The following is a 27,573-nucleotide window of genomic DNA, read 5'->3' as shown; positions in this document are numbered from 1 at the left end:
ACAATGATGAAAAGGTAATTTTATAACCAATCCTTACATTTACTACCTTTGCAGATCTGTAAAGCGAAGAAAGGCTGAAGTAAGATCATAAATACAGTCACGGTTTCACTTAGTGACACTTCATTTAATGACTGAGTAGCCAGATCCAACTATTGCTAAATGAAGACTACCTGTAATCAAGTTAAAACATTAATACATGCACGAATGTCTATCATTCTGGCTTTCTGCTAGTTTAAGGGAAGACAGTTGCTGTGTGCATTGCATTTGGTGTTCTTTAGCACAGATGGAAATTGAAGCAAACATTGTTTTTGTCTTTAAGACACAACTCCTTGTAAATGCCTGGACAAATCCATGCAGCTTTCTTGGGAATGCTTTTGGAAAAGGTTTGCTGTTGCCTTCCTCTGCAGCTGAGAGAGTGACTGGCCAATGGCCTAGGGTCACTAAGTGATTTCTTGGGTTAAGGCAAGACTAGGACCCAGGTTTCTGCACTCCTAGTGTAGCATATAAACTAAATTCTTATTCTGGTAAGAGGAGGATAAGGGATTAATTAAATGGTAACATGAAAGAAGGAATGTGGACTCAACACTCAATATAAGGTGTCATGAAAACAGTTTTAAGCAGGGGTGGGCTGCTGGGGGTTCCCAGGAGTTCGGGAAAGCCTCTAACTAAGATTCTGTGCAATTGAGAGAACACCCAAATCCCACTCCTGGCTGGCCCCGCCCACCCCTCCCCTCCCAGGAGTCCCCATATGGACCGTTTGGGATGCAGGTAAGTGCAGGGCACTCATGGAGGCTCGGGGAGAGCAAAAAAATGGGCATATTGGAAGTTCGGGAAACTTACATGATTTCTGTTCTCCAAAATTTCAAATGTTTTCCAATCAAATACCACATGTTTGATTAACATTATCCTGTTTTAGTGATGTAGACCATTATGCTCTTGATGGATTTGTCAAAAACAGATCATGTCAGACTAATCTTATTGCATTCTTTGACAAAGTGACAAAATTAGTGGACCAGAGGAATGCCGTCGATATAATTTACTTGGACTTCAGTAAGGCATTTGATAAGGTAGACCGTAACCTACTACTAGATAAAGTAGAAGAATGTGGGTTGGACAGCATCACCACCAGATGGATTCATAACTGGCTGACCAACCGCACTCAACGTGAAGTCCTCAATGGAACTGCATCTACATGGAGGGAAGTATGCAGTGGAGTACTCCCAGGCTCTGTCTTAGGCCCAGTACTCTTCAACATCTTCATCAATGAACAGGAGGCTGGACTAGAAGACCTCCAAGGTCCCTTCCAGCTCTATTCTATTCTAGATATTCATATATGTAGTTCTGCTTTCAGGATAGTGCTGAATTTGCCTCATATGTATATTAGACTTTATATGCTGTTGACAGCTAAGATCTTTGATTTCTTTAAGGGAAAAAGAAGCATTCCCTGTCACAGCCCAGCATTTTAGCCTAACCCTCTTAGATCCTCTGCAACAGGCTCAACCACTGATGGATTACAAAACAGACGTGCTAAGTTGTTCCCCAAGCTCCTAAAGGAATTGTACAAATATAAAGATGGGCAGAGGTAGAGAAAGTAGGAAGGAAGTTCTCTATCTTGCCACTAAGTGGCAAAATCTAACAGGGTATGGTTACATGTAAAAAACCATCATCCTTTCATCCCCCCTTGACTGCCTTAAAAGAAAGACGGAATATAAGTGTAATAAATAATGAATTACCTTCCTGCAAGTGCTAAAGATAAGATAGATGAATTACATTCCATAAGAACAAAAATGGGAGTAGGCTGAAAGGATTACTACATTTTATGGATTGATCTGAAACTTGAAATGAAAGATAAATTGGGGTGTGGCTCTGGATTGTTTTGCAATAGGAAGGCTGAGGTTTTTAAAAAATGATTTAAAGAGTAGTTTAAGGTATCTGGCAAAGTTTTGTCTGTTTTCTGCTATGAACTTTGCTTGGATTAGATTTTTTTTTAATTTGTGGGAAATGTTTTTTAAAAAAATGTTTCTAAGATAATTTATTTTTGTCTTAATAGTGATGTAATGTCTTTGCATATTTTTTAAAATATTATTCTAACTGCAGATAATGAGCTTACTGCTTATTGAGAGTAAGGGAATCAGTGGTGGGTTTCTACCGGTTTGGATTGATTCGGCTGGTTTGGCAGCCTGGGTCACTGGAACCAGCAGTGACCCAGGCCTGCCACGCCCCCGAACCGGTTTTCCAAGTGGCACCATAGGTGCCGCCATCTTGTTTTTTTACTTCTGTGCATGCGTAGCACAATTTTGATTGTATGCATCAAGCACGCACGCAGTGCACACACGAGTGAACTGGCAGTAGTGCCTATTGGAACCCACCCCTGGAGGGAATGAAGTTTCTTGGATGATGAGTGATGAATCTGGAACAAAATCCTGTAAAAAAAGGTGGCCTTTAAACAGTTCTGACTCCAGGTGCCTGTTCCCTGCATTTTTCTTGGTAACATATTTTGTAAGTAGCTTATCAGTTCCTTCTTCCTAGGGCCAAGAGAGTGACTGACTCAAGATCAAAATCAAAATCCCAGCTCGCTGATTTTTTTTTTTTGCTTGATGCTGTAACCACTACTTGAAACTAGTTCTAGAACACCTCCAAGGTCCCTTCCAGCTCTATTCTATTCTAATTCTAATTCTATTCTAAACGTTGTTCCTCTGCTTGCTATCTTAGAACCTGGAAGTACCTATAGAAGTTTCTCCCACACTAAATGGAACTTCGGACTCAGTTTTCCAAAATTTAAGCCTGAGCTTAACAAAAATTCTCTCCGTCTGTGTCTTTGCCATCCAAACCCACAAGAGCCTTTTGGGGTCACTGTGCCCCTCTTTTTGAATGTTCTCATCTTTAGGTCCCTGAGCAACCCAGTTCTCCATCCAGCTTGAGAGGGCACCAGAAGTGGTAACGAACCTGATCCCTTCCTTGTTATTTTCTCATCATTTAATTATTTTTTTCCTGATGAGGGAAAAGAAAATTTCTTGAACAGCGAACCAACCAACCAGCCACTAGATGGAAATGTGACTAAGTCACCTCTGCGGCACCCAGAGAGCAATGAGGGTGGTCGGTAGGAGAGTGGGATATGTTGGCAAAGTGCCATAGTGCCGTCACTTTAGATGGAGGGCAAAGTCTCAGCGGTTTTGAAGTAGGACAAGGTTAGTGTTGAGAATGGGTGCTACGCTTAATACAATGCATAGTTATAAGCAACAGCTGCATAATATTCTCCTTCTTGGGCACAAAAACACAAGAATAACTCAAATTCAAGTGAAATTTATATACTCATGTTAATTTCAATAGAATGGAATGGTGGGGTGGTTATAAACTATCTGGGGCCAGCTTGCACTTTTTATCCACATTTGCTGCATGTAGATGCTTCTTTTTCAATAGGACTCTGATACATCATCCTGTTTTAGCCGGTATCAGGCAGTGGGAAGCTCTGGTTTGCGATGACTTCATCACACAAGGCTGTGTGTGTGTGGGAGAGAGGGGGCTGAGGAAGGGAGGAAACCAGGAGGGGAAAATCACTGAACGTTAAATGAAAACAGTGACCACACAGATATTGTTCTTCAGGTTTGAACTGTATTCTAAAGAGAGGGAGCGGGGGAAGTACGAACTTCAAGGATGCCTGCAATTTTTTTTAGATTTTCCTGTTTAAGGGAAGTTAGTTTATTCATATAAGAATCTACCTTATAACTACCCAGTTTGTTGCTCGTTGCTTTGCAGGGTTTCAGGCAAGCAACATGATTCCCCAATCATCAGGTTTCTGTTTTTCTAAAGGAAAGGAAAACTAAATCTAAGATCTTCTGCAGACAAATCAGGTTCTTTTACTGAGGAACCCTTATATATCCATATATTGCTCGCCTATATACATGTGCCATTTGACTTCGATTTTATATAAATAAAGGAGATTAAGAACAGCATCCCTAAGATTTGCCAGTGTTCACTAAAATGGACTGGTACAGCAGACACATAAAAACTTTTTGTCTGGACTGCCATATCAGACCTACATAATCAACTCAATTTATAGCTGCTGACCATTGTGCTGGCTATGAATTTTAGTAATATTGTAGAGTAGGTTTTGTGACAGCAAATCCAGGAAAAAGATTGGATATTTATGTATTTACATTAAAGAAATTAACTGTCACCAGCTAGCAGTTTGAATATGTTTAAACACACACACACACACACACACACACACACACACACACACGACATTCTCCAGCAATCTCTGTTCACACCTTTAAGCCATCTTTAGATGGGTTGGAATAAGGGAGTAAATACTTACTGTAATACTGAAATAGCTAAGATGAAATACTACTGTAATAAATACTACTGTAATACTGAAATAGCTAACAGGCGGGGATGAAATAAAGGTAGTGTCATGGACACAGTGCAAAGAATGATGTGACTGGGACATCCTTGTGCTGTGAGTAGTGCAAGCATGGTAAGGCTAAGAGTTAACGCATATCTGGCCTTCAAGCGGCCTGGTTCACATATAACTGGAAATCAAAATGTGGTTGATTGGGTTAGGGTTTGGTTTATGTGATGTACACATCCATTTGTTGCCATCTTTTTTCTTGGAATGAGTTTACATCATGCTAAACCAAAAACATGCAAACATATTATGACTTAACGTGATGTGCAATTACCTTGGCATCCATTTGCCACTTTAGATTGGTATGGGCATATCTCAGCTTTCCAGTCCTTGGGTACCATCTTCCAAAATCTTTCTGCTCTGGGCAGTAAGACATTATGATTCTTTCTTTCTGAATTCTCCCCTTGTCACAATCCTTACTCTGAGCTGCCCGAGACTTGAATAGCAGATGACCAACATGGTAAAGCAGGAGAGAGCTGGGTCTCTGCTGCTCGATGGAAAAACTTGCCCTACATTTGTCAGTCTGAATGCAGGTTTAAAGCTTTTCTGAAATAGTACTAAAGCTGCATTTGTTTCCTTTTGAGCAGGAGTTTATTTCTCTTCTAAAGCAGTGCTACACTAATGTCTAAAAGAAGTCCAACTGTCAGTTGATAGTCAAATTTTCATTGAATAGTTCTTCATTTGCTCTATGCTTTGTAAATAACAAAGCATCATTTGCTGGCATTGTATATATGGCACAGTTGTGGGTTTCAAATTTTGTTAGAACCTCTTCTGTTGGTGTGGCCTGCTTTGTGGGAGTGGCTTGCCAGCCATGTGACCGGGTGGGCGTAGCCAACTTATAAAATGTGGTGAAACTCATTTAGCAACGCTCTTGCTTAGCAACCAAAATGTTGGCTCAGAAACTCTGGCATTTGAAGCACACAAGTCTTAAAGCTGTCTAGTTACAAGACCCTTGCACCCCTAACCCTTTAGAAAAAAAACCCAGGGGTGTTCAAACTTGACAGCTTTAAGACTTGTGGACTTCAATTCCCAGAATTCCTCATCTCGCTCTTCATCTTGATGATATGCGGACGGGCGGGGGGAGGGAGCTGGAACCAGTTCTAAACGGCACTGTAGATTTGTGGAACCTCTTCTATAGAAGAGGTTAGAACTGGCAGGAACCCACCCCTGATATGGCAGCAGGTAGACATCACCAGACGGGTAGCCAATTTTATATTTGTTTCAATTTCTGTTGTTCAAAAACTCTCTTTAATTTAGATATGAAGAAAAGCCTTCTTTTTGTTTTTCTTCCATCAGATGCCTCCCTATATGTCTGGCTTCGCCTACACTTACGTTGCTTATTCAGTCCTTCTCTTTTTGTTTTTATAAAGCTCGATTTTTAGGGACTACATATAGTCCTAAACAGATGTGGCATTTTAAAGGATCTTATTTAAAACATAAATAATTTTAAAACCGCCATAGACTGAAAAGGTGCCTTTCCAACATGGAATAAAACAGACCAGATTTTTGCTCGTTCCTATTTAGTATCATTCTGGAGTGATATTTCACTCTCTTCCAATTATATGATGTCTGCATGGGTAAACAATGCCAGCATCTATTAGAATGCTCACCGAAAGATGTGAGGCTAAACATCTGATCTTATTTTATAGGCGGGACTTGGATGCTCAGTTGGGATTCATAATGCCGCTTGGACAGATGGGATTGGTGGTGAAAAGAGGCAGCTGGCTCCAAGAACTGACAATATTTCACTCAGAGTGTTTCAAACCTCTTTGGCTGGCATTTGGGTTTTTTTTTCTTTTCCTCCTTAGGAGCCCTTGCCAGTAACTGAAATGTGCTGATGCCCTTGTGCAAATTAAAATTAATCACCTAAGATGGTCTTCTGCAGTAATAGGACTATGCAGTGCTTTAGATTAGAAGGTAAAGTGGATGTGGATGTGAACACAGCACTGTCTGCAATTCAGTGGGTTCCCCACTCCCTTATAAAAGTGTATTTTTCTGGGATTGTTTGGCATCTGTTGTGCAATCATGGAGGAACATGCATTTGGTGAGGATTGTCAGCATACATGTTCCAAAGTACTTTATTGCCTTCAGATTGAAGAACTGCATTGTCATCCTGGGTAGTGAGCTAACTCTACAGTCAAATCGTGCAATTTATGACTATGTGATAGTAAATGTATTAGCTTTTACAGTATCACAAAATCTCCAAAATCTATTGATTTTGTTGGAAAAGACTAATCCCTAATCCCATCCAGAAGGTTTATGCATGCCATTCAGGCATTAATCACATCAATTTCAGATGGATGTGTTTGTAGTATTTATTTGGTGAGGAATAAAGCCCACGGGAGCCAACCCACTTTTTTTGCTGGTTGCAAATTTCAAAGATTGAAGCCCAATTTATATGAAAGACTAGCAAAGAAGGAACATGAAAAATTCATCTTTGTGAATTAGATAAGTAGTAGTTTTTGTAATGATATAGCAGAGTCAACTGATCTTTCCAAATTGAAACAATTAAGGAAATCAACCAATTAATAAAAAGAAGAGACTATTATGTAAATCATAAATCTACAGATAGTCTCGTGTTTTCAACTACCTTTCATTTATTCTGTCTAATATTGCCAGTAATTTGTTTGATGCTAAAAATGGCAAGAGGTTTTATACTTTACCTATTGGTTTTCCTATTTAAAATCTGTCCTGCTGGAATTTAAAACATTTTGCACATTTTAATCCTTTAATTACCTGTGGGTTTTTTTCTCCCTCTGTCCTGAAATAGACTGTTTTCCTGGAAAACCATTTGTAATTTTCTAAGAACTCTGATTTCCCAAGTTTACTTCTCGATTAAATTGCAGTCTTTGTTTACCGTGACTGATTTTGTACACGACATGAATGGAGGCATTTTGGAAAGCCTTTAATCCTTCTTGTAAGAGATTAAATATATTTCTAATAGAAAAGAATACAGTATATTTAGCTCAGGGTTGAATTGTGGAGTCCTTGATTCTCTCTGAAGTTGAATGTTCGCTTGCAGATGTTTCATTACCTGACTAGGTAAAATCAGTGCAATTGAACTGTGGTGTTTGCTCCCTGTTTATATACTGTAACTTACCCTGCAAGTGTTGATGGGGATGTGGCTTTCTCTTTGGTAGTTTCTTGGTTAGATTATTGCTTTCTGCTTGATTGTTTTTCTGGTGTTAATCCCTGCTTATCTGGGTGTAGGCTGCTGGAGAGGATGTGTCCTGGTCTTTTTATTTCGTTCTTAGTTTTCTTTAGTGTCACTTTTAAATGGTGTGTAAATGTGGAGCTTTTCTAGCTTTGCGGACCAGCTTGGGAGAGAGGTGATTCTGTGCAAGTGGTGGGCAAACATTGCGTATGCACAGCTCCAAATGGAGCATGCATGGCCAGGTTTGCCTGCTGCTCGGGCAAGGGGTGGTGGTGTCACAAACCGCTTCTGCAGCATGGTTCCAAAGGGCTCCATGCCCAGTTGGGGACTCCTGTCTTATAACCTCTCTATGTGTTGATTTATGGCTGATTTGTCTGAATGCCAAACTTCCAGGAATTGCCTAGCATTTTTGGATTTGGCTTGGTCTAAGATATTCACAGTTTTCCAGTTGAAACTATGGTTAATTCTGTCCATGTGTTATGAGATTAAGGATTTTTCGTGTCTTATGACTGCTAGTTTGTGTTCATAGATACACTCTGCTAATCTTTTGCCTGTCTATCCTGCATAGTAGCTTTTCTAGTTCTTACTCTGTATGTTGTACATGATTCCTGTTTTTCTTCTTGGGTGACTGAGTCTTTTGATTTACTTAAGACGTCTTGGAGGGTTTTAGTTGTTTTGTGTGTTGTGATGATGTGGCAAACCAAAGATGACCTACAAAGATGATAGTGATCTGGGGATTACAAGTCTATTTTGCCATGTTATTGACAAAACTCCTGTTATATAATACTTTTCTCAGTATCTTCCAGAGAAGGACTCATTAACATTCAGACTCACTGATGCTTGCACACAAAACCAAAAAAAGCTTTAAAGATGCGGAAAGCTTCTTTTTCTGGGTGAATTCAAGCAGATCCTGGACTGTTATTTAGAAGGTATTCTTTAATTTAGATTGCAGGAGTATGCTGAACATTGGACTTAATGGCCTAAACAGATCAAGGGACTTTGATGTAACTTGTTTGGGGCAGAACTGCACTTCCTCTGAAAGATCTGATACATGATCTGAATATGTTCATTGAACCTCAGCTGTCATTGTATGCAAGTGGCAGCTGTGGCAAGGGCCACATTTGCACAATTACAACTAGTGTGCCAGCTGTGACTCTTTTTTTTTTGAGCCAGTTCAGTTCAACTGGTTGCTCCCTGCCTTGGCTATTGTAATATATTTTATGTAGGGCACTCTGAAAACTTTTAGAACACAATGTGGTGAATGCAAATACAACACATTTATCAGTTACCAATTCTACACTAGGTACTATTAGACATACAGTTAGTCCTTGCATAACAATCATAGTTAGAAACTGTAACTGCTGCTAAGCAATGAGATTCTTAAGCGAGACATCATGTGACTATGGCAGACGTATCTCATTCCCACCATGGCTATTAAACAAATCACCTGCTGTCATTAAGTGAAGCTTCCATGGAGCTGTCATCCTTCACTCCAGCTCCTACCAGGGACATGAAATTAGTCCCCAAGTGGGTATCCCCTGGACAATAGTGATGTACCTGGCTAATCTGGTGTTGTGGTTCACTAGCAGCCAGCGGAGTTGGTGGCAGATTCGGATGGTGAGGAGGTTGGGGAGGAACATGGGCCAGTCCTGGAGTCTGGGGAGGACTCTGATGAGGCTGCTGTGTCAGAGGCAGAGAGGTGGCCAGAGTCATATGCCAGTTATCAGTTGCCTTCAGAGTCAGACATCAGTGGGGCAGATGAACAACTGGAGCCTGTTCTCAGTGTGCGCATGCGCAGAGTTGCCAGATGAAGGGAACAGCTAAAGAACAGGGGTCAACTTGGGAGTAAGGCCACAGGTGGATGATGAATGGCTCCTCCCAGAGGAAATAAAAGAGGAGCGAAAGAGGAGTGGAGTTTGCAGGAGACAATTAGTTTGCTTAATTGGTTGTTGGTCTCTCCTAGACTCCTTGCCACGTTTTGCAGATATCAGCCTGTCAGTTGTCTAAGCCAGTTAAGGTCTGTGACTTCCTAGGCGTTTTTTGTGCAAGAATAACAAACATGATTTGTAGTCATTTTTAAAGTCAATCAGGATGATCTATATGCATTTAGAGATGCTGGACTGGTAGGCAGCCCTGCTCATAAGTGTTTTCTTTTTTTAATCACATATTGAAAGGAGAAAGCAGGGCAAAGAAAATTTCACTAAATGAATAATGTATAGCAAATTTACTTTCAGGTCTGATGAATTCTAAAGCAAATCAAATGGAAGGCATTCTAGATTCCTGGACACAGAAAGCAGCAATTTCTGGATTATCCTATTTGGGTTGCAAAATTCTGGATAGTGGTTAGATGAGAAGTTTTCTGTATCCATTTGCTGCCAATTAATGTTTCTCTGAAGTTTACAGACCAGATATAGTAACCACACAGGTTCTGTCCATACTGTGGCTTCCTCATCTGTATATAATTTTTGCAGGACAATGAGATGTTCTGCGATTTAACTCTGAGTACCATACAGATTAAAAAAATGGAATGCCATAAAGGGGAATCTAGTCTGAGCTGTTACATGTCACAGGTCAGAGCATTTGACCCATCCATTTTTGCATCATCTTCGGGAACTTTTGAAGCAAACAGTTTGATGAATGGAAAACTCTTATTTTTTAAGGATTCCTAGTGAAGTTTTCACTAGTAAGTTTGGAAAATCACTGTTATGCTCAACTTCCTTTCTGAATTGAACTCTGACCTCAACATTCAAGTAATTTCTTGTTCTTCTAGGACAAAGCAGGAAACAGGCTGTTTTTGTATCATCAACACATAGAAAACGTGTCAATAAGAATGAGGACATTTTACATATGTAAATATATGTGATTGGAGACACACTGAGAAATGAGAAGTATAATTTAAATACAATATATTAGTTTTCACCAGAGTAGAAAAATTTGCATGAAGATGTCCAGTGTATGAGCTTAGATTGCTGACTTGTTTTCTTGTTGATGGGCATCTTAAAGAACCTCTTCTTCCTTCTGATGGTTTTGTATCATTAATCAGTCTGAAGAGCCTTCAAACAAAAGAAACAAATGTTTCCTGTAGGACTAAAAAAGGAATAGCAAAATGTTTCAGATTGTCCCATTTCTCTCAAACACTCCTTTCTAGACCATTAGACCATATCTTCACTACTATCAGATTTAACTTTTTCTTTTGATGCCAATATAATTGTGAATTGTAATGCTGTTGTTGCATCAAATCTTTTATTTATGAAAGTGTCCTGATCCTCCCAACAATAAGGTTGAGTAGCTTTTGAGTTCTATATTTGCAGATCTCAAATCCTCTAAGATTAAAAAATTAAAATACTTTGAGCAATTTCAAAAAATGTAAGAAGCCAGACAAGCAGCAATCTAAGGATATTCATATATACATCTCTACATTTTTCATTTAAATATGAATACTATTGCTCACTCTGAAAAGTGATTGTTTATTAGATTTCATCAGCAATTGTTTAATATTTGTACTTCTAAAAGTGAACAACAATATCTCCTATTTCTTGTCTGAAGTTGGAGTGAAAGATACACATGCTGTATTTTTCTCAACAAAATTTTTATAGCCACTTTGTTTTATTTTCCTTATTGGCATCAAGCGTTTCATGAAGTGGATTTGCCTACATAATTTAAAAGCAACAAATTTTTAAAGATACAACAGGAGGTCTTGTTTATTTTTCAGCTGTATGCTAACATTGATAATTTTGAGTAAATTATAGATCTAACCAGTTTTACAATCAGTCACACAGCGCAACTGCTCCCCCCCCAAAAAACCCAAAACATTTGGATGTGATCTGAAGTGAAAGTTAAATGAGGACCTATGAGATAACTCTTGTCAATTTTTACATTTTTTAAAAGAACCAGATGTTTAATTTTAACCTTACTTTGACACAATATAAAATGAAGCATTCAGGGAGGTAACATTATACTGAAGTGTGAGATTGGGTAATCTGGTCCAGTGAGTTTTCCCTCTTTGCTAGAGAATTGATGTGATTGGGAAGGACTTCAGATCTGTTGTTATAATTAGGAGTGGTCTTTTGCCTTAGGACTTTCTCCTAGGTGGGAGGCTGATTGGAATCTGAGAGGTTTGACATCCCAGCATGGTATTTCCTGAAGCCTTAACGTTCCCACTGTTCAGTTTACACCAAATAATTCTAAAAGGTCAGACTGAAGCTACACACACACACACACACACACTGCAGATTCAGAACAAATAACAGAGTTCATACAACACAACAAAGGCAAAACACAAAAAGTTCACCATTTAAAAATCATTTTTCTTTTCTGATGAGCATCATCACATTACAATGCAGTACTCAATTTATAGCTATCCTAATCCATCCCCATAAATTCAGGTTCAGTTTACTTATCTTTCTTAGCTATAGTCTGATTTGTTTCACTGGGGTTCGGTGTGTTACTAAGCTTTGGAAATGGAACCCAGGATTTCTAGATGATGCTTTATGTCAACCCAGAAAATTAGGGTTGTGCCATAAACTTCATTTAAGCAACCCATAGCTTAGTATAAACATGTGCAAATTTCTTAGAGCAGGTGACCAAGGCCTCAGGGAATGGGAGGACACCAAAATTCTGCTTATTTAATCTAAATTGATATGGACTGGAAAGTTTTTGGGGAGAAATGGCTGGATTATAATGATACAGAATAATATTAAATGTTATGCAAGTACTTTCATTTTACGGGTTAAATGAGAGAGAGTGTGTGCTTCTTCCATTGTATATTACACACTAGAGACAGAATATTGTGGTTTCTGGATTATTTACCCTCTCCCCACTCCAAAAGTCCTGCTTACAGAGTGAAAAAAACAACTCTAGTGTTTTTCAGAGCAGGTTAGCTAACAGGGACTCAGAGAATAAGAAAATTAAAAGGAAAGAGGAAGACAGATACGTCTCTCTTTGATGGTCTTCTGTCTCATGCTAAGGCTTTGAATAGGAATGTGACAGAATGTAGAAAAGTAAGGTGATTCCAGAAGAAGTATGCAAGTATTTTACTGGGATAGGTGATAAATTGCTGGGACAAAAAAAAAATCCACGTGTGTAAGAATAAAATGGTTAACAACCACTTTTCTTGCTAAATTGATTTCACCCAACTCCTCTTAGCAGCAGCAACCACACTAATGATCTGTAATATTCAGAGTGCTTATACAATTTACACATTATATTAGAGTAGTTGCTAATTGGGTAGACCATATTATACAATTCCATGAATAAAATAGCAAAAGGGAGAAGCTGGGTAACCTTACATGGTTGTTGCTTAGTTAAGCATCCCTTTTTTGATACCCAGTTGTCCTAGCCTTAGATTTAAAATCTTCATTGTCAATCAAAATGGGGTATTCCTGGGAGGGGGAGGACTTATTTCTTCTCCCCACCCACTACATGTAAAAGCAATGAGCTTGTTTCAACATAATACTATAATATTTTGCTATTTTATCTTAATAATGTTAAGAGAAGAATTAATAGAAGTGGAACAAAAATATATTATTTTGCTGGAAACATCTAGGGAATATTCCTTAAGATTCGGGAATCTTCTTGACTTAGACTAGCTGACTGAAACATTAATCTATCTGGCTTATTTCCCTTTATTTTGTTTAAAGGTAGTTTATTTTAGTATGGTAGTATAATATCGTATCTAATGTCTTGGTTGGTTTTCTAGTTTTTACAGAATATTAAACAGAAAGTGCTAATTAACAGCAGAGGCAGAATGAGAGTTAGTTAATTATATTAACAGCCACATTATATCTAATGTGATATTTTGCCTCAATGGTCACATTTATCAAACAGACAAATCTGTGAGTTTTTTTAAAAAAAACCTTCAATAAACAAATAAAAATGTCAGTGTAAATTTCTAATTATTGTTACTGACAGGCTTTAATAGCTTCTGGAATCATGAAGTGATGACAGGATTTTCATGGAAACTATTGATTAAAACTACAATGTTGGCTTTATTATATTATACAATTTATTTTTCTATATCACGGTGAGGCTTAAAATAACCAGAAGATCAAAGTAATCCTGAATAAATAAACCACATTTGCAGTGACGTCTGCAGAGACTCTCTTAATTGTACAAAAAATGTAAATTGGTTGTGTGTGTTGGGTTGGGGAGTGAGATTAGTCTTTTCAAACAAAGTCTTGTCATCGCTGAAAGAAGAGAGAAAAATATTTTTGGTTACAGTCCAAATTTGTGTGCAAATTTAGACTGCAGTATGGGTATATGTTTACTATTTGCATTCAGAATACACGTAGGTTGACTTACAACTGTTTGCTTAATGACCATTCAAAATTACAACAGAACCGAAAAAAGTGATTTATGACCATTTTTCACACTTACAACTGTTGCAACATCCCCATAGTCACGTGATCAAAATCCAGACATTTGGCAACTGACTCATATTTATGACAGTTGTTGTGTTGTGGGGGAGGTCATATGATCACCTTGTGTAACCTTCTGACAAACAAAGTCAGTGGGGAACCAGATCCACAGCTTACTAACTTAACAACTTCAGTGAATCACTTAACAAATATGGCAAGAAAGGTCATAAAATCGTGCAAAACTCACTTAACAAATGTCTCACTTAGCAACAGAAATTTTGGCTCAATTGTGGTCGTAAGTTGATGACTACCTGTATCACCTAATAATGAATCCGAATACCAGATACCTTTTAAATAAATCCACCTGCACTTCTTTTGTGAATTCAGTTGTGTAGCTTTTCAGATAAAGGAATTGACCATTGTAACCAGCTATTTTTCTAGCCAGAGCACAGGGAAAACTCATCAGTATCTGTTTCTCTACCATGGTATAATATATGTGATGAAATAAACAGCTGTTGAGCACTGACAAATGTAGGAGACGAGACATCTTCACTGTGGGCCTTTGGAATTTTAATGTGACAGGAGATCATTTGGGCCAAAAGAATTTAGCTTCCTTCTGTTGTTGTTGTTTTTCTGAAGATCAACCCTGGTTCCCAAAACTATGCTCTATGGCCTAGCAATAGCAATCTATGTTCAGAGCTCAAAGCTGGAATTATTGCAAACAGAACTGAGACATTCCCGCCCGCCCCGTTATTGTTAATTTGCAAATGAAGGAAAGGAAAATAAAACAGGTACATCTACTTAAATGGAGGAACACTCTGCAATGTGCAGAAGAGGCACGAGAACTAGGAAGTCAAGAAAATTATAGCCAAGAGATAAGGAAAATAGAATAGACTGGACTAACAGAGTTGGAAGGGACCTTGGAGGTCTTCTAGTCCAACCCCCTGCTTAGGCAGGAAACCCTATACCATTTCAGACAAATGGTTATCCAACATCTTTAAAACTTCCAGTGTTGGAGCATTCACAACTTCTGGAGGCAAGCTGTTCCACTGATTAATTGTTCTAACTATCAGGGAATTTCTCCTTAGTTTTAAGTTGCTTCTCTCCTTGATTAGTTTCCACCCTTTGCTTCTTGTCCTACCCTCAGGTGCTTTGGAGAATAGCTGGACCCCTTCTTTTTTGTGCCAGCTGCTGAGATATTGGACATGCTATCATGCCTCCCCTAGAATAAAATAAAATAAAATAGATACATCAAGTTAAACTAATACCATTCAGTATATATCTCTATATCTTCCTATCCTTATGTTGCTGTGTTCATTAAAACAATAAAGCAGTGTTGCAGCAGTATAAGTTTCATCTCTTTTGCACACGTGTGCCAAGTATAATATACATTCCATGAAGCATTCATATTTTGAACTCTTCTTAGATTTTTAATCATTACTGTACTGCACTTTGACTGCATTATTTTTGTTTTTTTTTCTTTGTAAGCATACAATCTCCTCTCATCCTCATTTGAATGATTCAACATTAACCAGGAAAGAAGAGATACACAATGTCCCCTTCATTGTTTAACCAATTTATTTATTTACATTTATTGTTTATGTATTTATTTAAATGTGTTAGCTACCCAACTCCAATACATTCTTTGTATTTATGGATATAAGGGCTAGAAAGGCACTTCTGTGTCTTCAAGTACTCACCTACTAATTTAAATGTTAATGGGAAAAGACTTCAGTTTTCAGTTCATGATATGCTATGTAAATCCTTGTGGTGGTATTGGAGATGTATTGATTAGAGACACAAATGTACATGTACTTTTGTAGGTAGATTATACCACAATGTTCTCAGAATTCAAATTATTTGATGGATGTTAGATAGATTATGTGATGCATGGATCTGAAAATTACTGTATTAAAGGCTATGTATATTGTGTATACAAGGGAAGTTATGTATAAATTACAGCAAGGAGGTGAATTAGCATATTTTGTTAGAATGATGAAAATGGATGAAAAAGATTCTTAGTCATTCAGATGATGGTGGAAAGATTATAGGTAGTATATGGTTTGTGGGCAGAAATACATATTTCTTTCAACAAACTAAATGGATGTGTATAAGACCATCCTTCTACAGCAGGAATGTCAACCTCGATTTCATTGAGGGCCGCATCAAGGTTGTGTTTTACCTTGGGGGAGGGGCCGGGGAGTAGCTGGGTGGGGGAGCATGACCAACTTGATGCTAGTTGTGTCAGGGGCAACTGTGGTGGCCTGGGTGAGGCTGGGGGATCCATTGTCTCCAGTTCCGTTTTTGGCTGCAACAGCCTCCTGCAGCCCTCCACCAGTGAAAATAGAGCTCTGTTTTTGCTGGCAGAGGCACCACAGCAGTGGTGGGTTCCAGATCCCATTGCAACCAGTACGGTGCAATGGGGCCCGGCATCCACCACATGAACGCGGCCAGCACACGCGCACATACACACACAGCGCACGCATGTGTCCTTACCTCCTGTAACGCTCTGCGATGCCTCCGTGATGCTCCATCTGCTTGGTGGAGAGTCACACAGACACCGTATGCTCCAAGGGTGTGCGCAGAAGTGCCAAAGAACTCAAATACCAGTAAGGAGCTCGGGCAGGTGGGTGGGCCCTCCAGAGCACCGTACTGGAATGGTACTCAGTGCTCCCATCAGTCACCAGCCACCGGTATGCCCGTACCGGGGCGTACTGGTCATAACCCACCACTGCACTGCAGGCTGGTCCTTTGCTGTTTCCAGGGCATCCCCATGGGCCAGATCTAAGCACTCCATGGGCTGGATCCGGCACCTGGGCCTTGGGTTTGACATCCCTGTTCTATAGGGAAGGAGAGGGCGGGAGAGAGGATGGGAGGGAGGGTGAGAAGGAAGGGAGGGAGTGGACTGGGAGAGAGGAGTGGGAGAGGGGGAGGGGAAGTAGGGTAGAGGGGGATGATGGAGGGAAGATAGAAAGTTGGAGGGGGGCGGAAGAAAGAGGTGTATGAAGAGTGGAAGATGTATATTGGGTTTCTATTTTGGGGGGTATTGTCGACAAGAGGAATTGCTGTGATTATTGTTTAATGTTGTATGGCCCCGGCTATGCACAGTATATATGTGAGTGTATGAAAATGAAAAATGGAAAATAAAATATTTTAACGTCTATAGGGAAGGAATGTTATAGAAGCATGGAAGAAAGTGGATGGCAGGGAAATAATAATTTACAAAATGTATGTAACATAACAAGAAGAGATGAGGTAAAAATTACCAATGAAATTTAATTCATTACAAAAGTGGGTGACGATATACAGAAGAAGCATGCATGTTTGAACTTATAGACAGTCAGAAAATGAATCAAATCACAAAACAAACATACAAAGAAGTTTACCGATTGGGAGGAAAGGAAGGCAGTGAAAGTTGTGGTTGATGGGGTTTAATGAGAACCTAAAAAGAAGGAGAACATTAAAAAAAGGCAAATGGCAATCTGCACTATGAAGGGGTATATGAAAGTGGTGGATGCAAATACTTTTTTTCAGAAATAGAGGTCTTATGAATGCTGTAAGTCAAACTAAGTTCTAATTTCCATTCCATTTCCTCCTGAGATTTCTAATTTTTTGTCTGTACCCTTTCTTACTCCTTTTTTGCATTCTGCACAGCGATACTCACTTGAAAAGAAATAGCATATTGGCTGATACTAGGGATATATAGATTTCCCTCACCTTTAAAAAAAAGGGTTAGGCTATTTTGTGGCTTATGCAACATTTTTTGCATGCTCCCGTCTCATCATGGTGAGAAACCATGTAACCAATTTACAGTAAAAAAAGGCAATAATGTTTATTCAGTTCAAGATCACCAAAATTTAAATGCAACCAATTGTTGTTACTTGTGGTCAAAGGACATTCCAGGTCCTGCAAACCAGGTCCTTAATAGCCATAGGTGGTCCAATAATCTCAAGGGCTAAGTGTTAATGGAAATAGACTTTGCCTTGCAGCTCATGATATGCTACAGTATGTAAAACAGGGCAGTACAATGTGTTCTCCATCCAGGCGAATCTGCGTGGCTTGTAATTTACGGTAGAAACCCATTTAAAACATGCAATTATTTGAGACAGGTGATAACAAATGCCTTTGCTAACAGGCAGGATCAAAATGATAGCTTCCAGTTCTGCTTTAAAAGGAGAAGAAGAAATGAGAGATGAAGAGATGGTAATAGGCAGAAGAGGTAGTCCTACCCTTGGCAATTCTCATAAAGACATTTTGGCATTTGACAAACTAATTGCATGTTTTGTGAACATGCATATATCTTCTCTTTCATAAGGTACTAGATTGATGACCTTTGTAGAAGAAGAACATTAAAAACAGATAAAGAAACAGAGAACAACTGCGGGGAGGAGGGAAAAGCACGTAATTAAAAAAATGTATTATTATAATGGTAATGTTTTCTAACTTCAGGCTAGAAACAAAACAGTTGGGAATTACCCACTAAAATGTAAAAAGTGGTTACTGTGTAGAACAATTTTCCCTGTACCAAAAATACCTGTACTATGGTATACATTTTGCAAATGAGACAATCAATCATGATAGAGGAACATAGAGGAACATAGAATAATAGAGTTGCAAGGGACCTTGGAGGTCTTCTAGTCCAACCCCCTGCTTGAGCAGGAGACCCTACATGCTTTTAGAGAAATGGCTGTTCAATCTCTTCTTAAAAGCCTGCAGTGATAGAACACCCACAATCTTTGAAAGCAAACTGTTTCACTCATTGATAGTTCTAACTGTCAGGAAATTTCTCCTTAGTTCTAGTTGCTTCTCTCTTTGTTTAGTTTTCATCCATTGTTTTGTATCTTGCCATTTGGTGTTTTGGAAAATAGGTTGCACGCTTCTTCTTTGGGGCAGCCCCTTAAATATTGGAATACTGCTATCATGTCACCCCTAGTTCTTCTTTTCACTGGACTAGACGTATCCAATTCCTCCAACCATTTTTCATATGTTTATTGTTCTTCCCTGCACTCTTTCCAGAATTTCAACATCATTTTTATATTGTGGTGACCAAAACTGGATGCAGTATTCCAAATATGCAACTGATTGCACAAGTCAGTTTTATTTTTTCAGGTGGTAGATTTATCAATTTCATCAAAGCAATCTAAAGGCCAATTGCAGATGGTAGACTGCACACCCATACATCAATCAGTAAGTGGGAGAGCCGCTTAATGAGGGTAGAGTTTATTTTAAAGGCAGTTTGCCCAAAAAGTTTAATAACATCTTCCCAGAGTAGCTGCTGTATCAAATATGGCTGTATACAGTGTGTGCCTTTAAAATATAGTGGGAAGATTCTTTATAATTTCAGCTCTCATTAATATTTACTTTTACAGAATTGTTTCTTTTCTATATTTCTTATTTAGAAGTAAACCCGCATATCTGGATGATTTCAAAACTTCAGTTTGCTATCTTCGTATTCTATCTTCCCCTCCCGTAAGGAAAGTGTTGCATTTGCAAACTCCCCATGATTTTAACTTTCAAGATTCCAGATAAGCCAATTCCCTTCAACCTTCTCTCTGTCTTCCTTATCTTGAGTGTGATGGATTGAACTCTCTTATTGCACAACTCAGTTCCAGGCAATGGGATGAATGTGTTCCAGATTCTCTTTAGGCTTACAACGGCTGTGCCTATCAACACTGTGCACAGTAGGAAATGTAGCAGAAGACAATACATTGGGAGTCCCCTCCTTACCTCTGTGTCCAGCAGATATTAAGCTATGCCACACTACCATCCACAAGATCTACAAAGTGTACCAAAGCAGAGTAAAACCAACCAATGATTCTTTCTGTTAGTTCTCAGCAAACATGACTTGTTCATTATCGTGTTTGAATTTCATTCTAAGTTTGCCCTGCTCTCGACTCCACCAAATAAACAATACCACCTTCTACTGGGACCAGGAGACAGGCCTTCTCTGTTGCTTCAGAGAAGCCTTGGAGTACAACATCCCACCAGAGATTTGTCCCCACTTTGCCTGCCTTCAAACGATATTTAAAAGCTTGATGGTTTCCCTAGTGCCAGCTTCAGTTTTATCTAATTTGTTTCTGTACAGCAGAAACAACTTAGTATTCTTTGTATGTGTTTGGACTACAACTTCTAGAAGTTGTAGCCATCCTTGCTAGCTGCAAATTGTAATTAAGTCCCTGCAGATTGATAGGGATTTGCTTCAATGTGGTTTGTTTAGATTTTGTAAAGCATGTGCAGAAAGCAAAAATCACTCATCCACATGGGTGTTTGAAGATAACATACATTTCATGGTTTGCTTGTAATGTTCCAGCTTTTCATAAAGCAAAGGTTTTTTTTGAAGATGCACACACCCCAACACATCTGGAAGACAGGAAAAGCTTCTGTACAACTGTCTAACTGCTCACGTCTTCTTTCTGTACAACAGTTGTTCATGACATGGTTCTTTTGCACTGTTGAAGAATGACAGAAAATTAAGGACAAAGGTTTGCTAAGTGCTGTTAGATGCTTCCCATACATGGACAAATTTCCTAATGGATATACAGATAAGTCCTTAACTTACAACCATTCATTTATCAACCATTTGAAGTTATAACAGCACTGAAAAAGTGACTTATGACTGGTCCTCCTACTTGCAACAATCACAGCATACCATAGTCATCCCAAAGGTGTTTTTTCAAGAGGCAACTGGACTTCCTGGTTTTTCTTTGAAGACGTTTCACTTCTCATCAAGAAGCTTCTTTAGTTCTGGCTATATGGTGGGGAATGGAAGGACCATCCAGTCAGAGCTGAAGAAACTTCTTGGATGAAAAGCGAAACATCTTCAAAGAAAAACCAGAAAGTCCAGTTGCTTCTTTGGGGCAACCATGACCTGGATGACTGAGAATCTCCATAAACACCCCCATGGTCACATGATCAAAATTTGGGCACACGTATTTGGGCGCAACTGGCAGGTAATTACCATGATGGAGCATCCCAGAGTCATGTGATTGCCTTTTGTGACCTTCCCAGCCAACTTCTGACAAGCAAAGTCAATCGGGGAAGGTGGATTCACTTATGACTACATGATTCACTTAATGACAGTGATTTGCTTAACAACCTTGGCAAAAAGGTTGTAAAATTGGGTGTGACTCACATAGCAACTGCTTGCTTAGCAATAGAAATACTGGTCTCAATTGTGATTGTAAGTCAGAACTACCTGTAGTGGTCATTGACATATACCTGAACGAAAGACTATTTTGAATTTAAGAAAACCTTATCTGGCACCCTCAAGATTAGACAAACAAAAGCAAAGTAAAACAAAAGAAACTCTGTGTCCTTTATTGTATTGATAACAAATCTATGACAATTCTCCCCTTTTAAAATGTCAAATATTTGAAAAAAACCTCTGCTATTCATTTATAATAAACAGAATGTTTATTTGAAAAAAAGGGTTAAATGTCAAATATTTGAAAAAAACCTCTGCTATTCATTTATAATAAACAGAATGTTTATTTGAAAAAAAGGGTTTCCATTACCTCTATATATACCCTATTTTCCCCAAAATAAGACCTCCCCAGATAATAAGCCCGATCTGGCTTTTGAGCACATGCGCTAAAATAAGCCCTCCCTCCAAAATAAGCGCTCCCCGAAAATACTGCAACACAGCAACAGCCATGAGGTGACCATGCTCACTGCCTCCTGCACCCCAAAATAATAAGACCCCCCCCAAAATAAAGCCAAGCGCTTATTTCAGGGGTCAAAAGAAAATAAGACCGTGTCTTATTTTCGGGGAAACACGGTAGATATAATTTGCAGATTTTTATGACTGTTTTAATGCAACTCCAAGGCATTTGTCCATATAATTAAGCAAAGTTTCTTGTTACGATACAGCAGGCTGCAATTGTTACCTATAAATGCAAGAGTAATTTCATTTAAAAGATGAGATGTATAACCAGATTATTTAGGAATAAAGTTTTTTAAATTGATCCTATTTGCACCAAGATGCTTCCATTGATAATTTCAAAAGCAAATGTCTAATATAAGAAGAATTGTGTTCTAAATTCTTCATCCTGGTTGAGGTAACTGAGTTTAGTACATTGATAGTCTAATTTTCCCATATTTTCCCCGGCCTTAATCTGACAGCAAAATACACCCATAATCACAGCTTTTAGAGCGCTCAGAGTATGGCAAAGTAGAAAAGATAATACCATAACTGCGTCTTAGCTGGAAGGATAAAATTGCAAATAGCAATCTATTGGAAGGATATGGGAGAATTGAGAAGAAGCTGGAAAGACTAATCTTCCTCACAGCAAAAGATGATGGGGTTGGAGCCCCCAAAATTGAAGGGGAGAATAGGAGATAAAGATAAGAAAATAGATGAATTTAATAAATGTGCTAAATGTGGCAAATGTGGGTGAAAATGGAAAAGGAATGTGGAAAAGGGAATTCGATGAATGGGAGCTCTACCCTAGATTCCAGGACACAGAAGAGAAAAAAATACTAATGATGATAGACATAAGAATTTTTTTCAGAAGCAAGATTGACAAACAATGACAAGTTAACTTTAGTAGCAACTGGTGGGCAAGGAGATTATCTGAGAGACCCTTCAAGCAACAAAGTGCGGAGAGAAGCCTATAAAAACCTTACAAAGGAGACAAAAAGAAGACTGACTCCACAATTGGCAAGAGAGATAAGACTGTTTTGTTATTGGAAAGATACAGGTTGACAATGGAAGTTGGTAATTAAAAAATTAGTTTTTTTTAATTATTAGTGATTAATAAGTAGGAACTTTGTAACTTCTAGATTGTTTTAGATTGTTATTAAATGTTTACTTGCTAACAATTAATTAACCATAAATAATAATAATGAAATGATAATGGATACAGCATAACGATATATACATGTATTGACAATTTAGTAAAAGAAATTTGGATATAAATTGTAAATTGTGACTTGGGAAAAAGACCTATAAATTTTATTAACAAATTTTCATTTAGATTTTGTTATAAAGGTGTAAGGTTTTTTTGGGGGAGGGTGGGGGCCCTGATGAGAGGAGATGGGGCATAAATAGTAAATGATTTTTAGCCAATTATAATAACAACAAGGAAATGTTAATGGTCATTGTTTAACAATATATACATGCTATGGCTAAAGTAACTTAGCCATTGGCTAAAGTAACTTAGATATAAATGTTAGTCAGTGAGTTGGGGGGAAAAAGGTGGGAAGGTTTAAAAATGTTATCTATCGACTTTTATTTAAAAGATGCTATAAAGGTGTAATGTTATTGGAAGATTTTTTGAAATAGCTAATGAATGCCATTATGTGATTGTGTCTTTAAGTATGAATGATTTGAGGTAAAATCATGTTCAAATAATTGTAGTCAAAATGAGAATTGTGGTACATTGATAGTAAGATATACAAAGATTTTTGACTCAAAGTGTATAATCTAATATGAGCTATAAGTAATGACTGTGGAATAATGAGCAAAAGTTATCTGTAACCAATCGACACTCTTTCTACAAGATGTAATAAAGGATGGTTTTTTTGTGTGTTTTTGTTTAATTAAAATAATTTTTTTTAAAAAAAATTGCAAATAGCAGCTTATTTATTTCATATGCTGTCAAGAACACCTTGATCATTCACATTTGGTCTTCAAGTAGGCATTTAGAATGATCTCCAGCTCATAAGCATATGCAGTAGACACAGTTGAAACCTTTATTAGGCAGTATCATTTTTTCTCTCTCTATTTTTTCCCCTTCTGGGATAGAAAATATACCCATCCTGTATATATCAGGGAAGGTTAAAAAGAAAACGGGTTCTAATTTAATCATTATTCAAATTGGTTTAGAATTTTTTTCTTCAAACTTGGACACATTTTGTGCTTTGATATGAAACATGAAACTGCCAGACAGTTCTCCTGTGTTCAGATGGTTCTATCTTTTGTCACATTACAGGAATCCAATGCCTCATGTGAGTGGCAGAATGGAAGCCCTCCTTTGCAATTGTCAGATGCTGGATATCTCAATATCCTACTGTCTTTTTGAGCGGAATGTTTTATGTAGTAATATATCAGCAGGATGACCTTATCACCACTCAGACCATACATTAATAAGATTTCACATTGGTGCCATTTTATCACCCTCTTTGGGTTTTTTTTTTAAATGATTGTTTTAGATTTCCCCTACGTATTTTTTTTCCAAACTAAACTGATGAAGTATTCAAATATTTCTATAATAACACTTAAATGAAAAAGTGTGGCATCATTGATTGGTATGTACTTCATAGTGATAATCTAGACTCAGGGAGGAAGAAATTAAAATGTTCAGATGAATTTCTCCCTATAAATAGCTACTATATTATTACCTTTCAAGCAGTAAATATTGTACACACATACACACCCAAATGCATACACACCCACAGAGTGTGAGAGAGGGATACATCCACATATACTGTATTTAATTATGTACATATACTGTATAACTATGAAATATGTACCTGTGTTTGTAATATTCCCAATAGTGTTGCAAAATCAAATGCAAAATATATTTTTGCTGGCTGACCTTGTCTGGGCTTGGAAGCTGAATATGACTGAGCCTGATTATTACTTGTTTGGAAGCCATTTGGAGAATTCCCAGCTGCAAGTTAGATTGAGGAGCTGAAAAACATCCTAGAAGAAGACATACTATTCCATACTGTACTCCCCCCAGCCCCCATTGAAAAGAAGAGTCCATGAAGCCACCAGCAACTGAACTTGATTCATAGGGAACCGTTCTGCATTAATCCTTCCAACACAATAGAGGTAGTCCTCAACTTACAGTTCATTTATTGACTGTTCAAAGTTAAAATGACACTGAAAAAGTGACTTATAGCCATTTTTCACACTTACGACCATTGCAGCATCCCCATGGTCACGTGATTTACAATCAGATGCTTGACAACTGACTCACATGGTGGCAGTATCCTGGGGTTACGTGATCCATTTTGTGACCTTCTGACAAGCAAAGTCAATGGGGAAGCCGGATTCACTTAACAATCGTGTTACTAATTTAAGAACTGCAGCGATTTGCTTAACAAATGTGGCCGTAAAATGGGGCAAAATTCACTTAACAACTTTTTTACTTTGCAACATAAATTCTGGTCTCAATTGTAGCCGCATGTTGAGGACTACTTGTAGAGTATTGGTAAGGTATTATATCAAAGGGCCCAGAATTCCTTCCTTCTGTCAACAGGACAGCTCTCTGAAAATTGAACATAATGGTACCAAATTTGATAAGAGCAGAGGAGCTGAAACAGCAAGTATGAAAATGGTTGGATTTCAGATGGGGCAGAAAATATTTCAGACCTCCCTCCGCCCCTTAATATCCTTCTGGATGGGTACAATAGTTTTTCAGAATGCTGTTGATTGCTTCATTCTCAGATTCCCTCCTGGTTATACCAAACAGAGCATATGTGGCATGCCTTCTGTTTTCCTCATACACACAAACACACACCATTGCAACATGAGTGTAAGTCTGAAATTCAGACATAACTGTCTACTTTTTTTTTTTTTTACAAAGAAAAGAATACAGATGCCTTCTATAGCCACTGATGACCAGGGGGTTGGAGAGATTTCTAGAAATCAGGTTCTGCTTGCTTTCCCTTACTTGTTATGTTCAAACAAACATAAACTTTTTGTAAGTGGATAATTAGCACAGTAAAGAGAAGACCAAACTAAAATTTTCCTTCCCCTTAGTTGTGCTAATTTTTAAATATGATGTATAGATTGGATTTTTATTTTGTACATAAGAGAACACTGCAAATGAGACCTGCTTCTACAATCTTCTTGACCATTGCAAGCTGGAACATCTGCCGCAAATTGAGATTTCAACAGGTTGTCATACTGATGACGCAATGAAAGTTCTCTTCCTTATGTATTTGCATGCAATGGATGTGTGTGCATAAGAAGTGAAGTCTGCATTGCAATGGTGCAAGATGTGTTTTGTCATTTTGCCCTGCCCTCTGAATGGACATGATTGCAGGATTCCTGCCCTCTCATTCTGTTAGACTGGGATTTATATTCTTTGCGTTCTTACAGAAGAGTGGGGGGGGGGGACACAAGAAAACCTTCAAATGATCATCTTAGGTCCCCCCATCTCCTTAATTCTTGAACATGTAAGCACAGATTTCAGTTCTTGCTTAGTTTGTTGGGTAAATGGCTTTTTTTTACTACCTTCTGAAATAGAAACATCTATCTCCTGACTCACGAAAATCAACCAGATTTTTTCTTGAAAGCTGTCAAACATCAATTGGCTTTAATTTTCGAGGTCCATTCAAAGGCCTGCACTTTCTCCTTTAACCATTCAATATGTCCTTTCTCTACATACTGATTTGTGAAACCAACTGGACTTGAACCAAGCACATAAGAAGGCACAGGGGGAGAGATTATTCCTTTTCTCCAAGGATTCTGTGAAAATCCCCATCCTTGCCTGAAGCCCCTCTTTACCATGGCAAGAAAGCTTCTGCTGATACCCATATCACAATAAAACAAACAAACAAACAACAAACAAACAAATCTCATTGGAAGGGAAGTGTGAATGGAGGCGAAAATAGAGAATTTCACACGTTTCAGTGTGAAATTGCTGAATGCTGCAATTTTGTATGTCAATTGAATATCTTTCTTTCTTGCTTAAAATCTGCACAATAGAGACTTTTGCATGCAATATTTTCTCCACACCCCAATGATGCCACACTGCCATAGTATTGAGCAGTTCTTTTAGCTTAATTGCAATATAAGAGAAGTCAGGTTGAAGCTGGCTCTCACTTGGAAAGACAAGATCTGGGGTCCTTTTCTCCCTGGATGACTCTTGCCCACATGCCTCTTCTTCTCCCATACATTTTCTAGCAGGTCTTAGAAGATAGTCATCCATTTTCCATTCAATATTTTGGACCTTTCCTCACCTTTTGTGTAGAGCAGGATCCAGATGTTTAATGTGACAAAACCTGGTACAAGGAAAGTGTGATGGTTTTCAGGCTTGGTTTTCAGCATTTTGGTAGAAATTAAGATAATAGCCAGTCATTTCCAAATTGTCTGTCTGTCTGTCTATCTGTCTGCATTCCTGTCATCTCCATCTCTTTTTCATCTACAGTATATCTATATTATTGTATATATTAGGATAAATGTATACATGTATGATTGTTTGTGATTTTTTTTATTCAAAGAATCTCAAACAGATGTGAAAATGAGAAAAAAAATCAGCTTATGAATGGTAAAATGAGAAATCACAAAACCAAAATGAACAGGTAGATAGGATACATCAAGAAGATCTATATAAAGAAGTCTCTGATTTAACTGAGAAATTTTCCAGCTGGAGTTTTGAGGTCCGTTATAACCTTCCAGTTTTCTTCTTTCTTATAGTTTACACAATCACTCTGCAGCAAATAATATCCTTATTCCTTATATCTCAGAGACAGTATTGTAAGGTGATAATGGGGAACCACTGGTATGGTAGTGTTGGTGTATAGCATGCAAAGCCAAAGAGATGAAATGCATTCCAAGAATCATGATGCTGACAGAGAGCAGCTTGCAGTCAACCCAGCTCTTGCAAACACTGAATCACGTTGTTGTGAAATCTGGATTTAGCAATGAATGACTCACTGTTGGCAACTTCTGTCCCATCAGTATGCTTTCTGTAGTAGAA

General features: G+C 38.2%; 1 long non-coding RNA gene across 1 annotated transcript in view; it reads right to left on the bottom strand.

Annotated features, from left to right (window-relative positions):
* Window positions 1-10,508: 10,508 nt before the first annotated feature.
* The window catches only part of LOC148045012 (uncharacterized), a 33,128-nt gene continuing 16,063 nt past the window's right edge, over window positions 10,509-27,573 (bottom strand). Inside the window, exons 2-3 of the long non-coding RNA XR_015697160.1 lie at window positions 20,201-20,367; window positions 10,509-10,615 (exon numbers count right to left, since the gene is read on the bottom strand). This is a non-coding gene — a long non-coding RNA (uncharacterized LOC148045012). The remainder of the gene's footprint in view (window positions 10,616-20,200; window positions 20,368-27,573) is intronic.

The sequence above is a fragment of the Thamnophis sirtalis genome, unplaced genomic scaffold, assembly GCF_051295495.1.
Source record: "Thamnophis sirtalis isolate CommonGarterSnake01/CBP01778 unplaced genomic scaffold, rThaSir2_p1.2 scaffold_6, whole genome shotgun sequence".
Classification (NCBI taxonomy): domain Eukaryota; kingdom Metazoa; phylum Chordata; class Lepidosauria; order Squamata; family Natricidae; genus Thamnophis; species Thamnophis sirtalis.
Note: the sequence above shows the minus strand (reverse complement) of the source record. Positions and strands in the feature narration are given on the sequence as shown.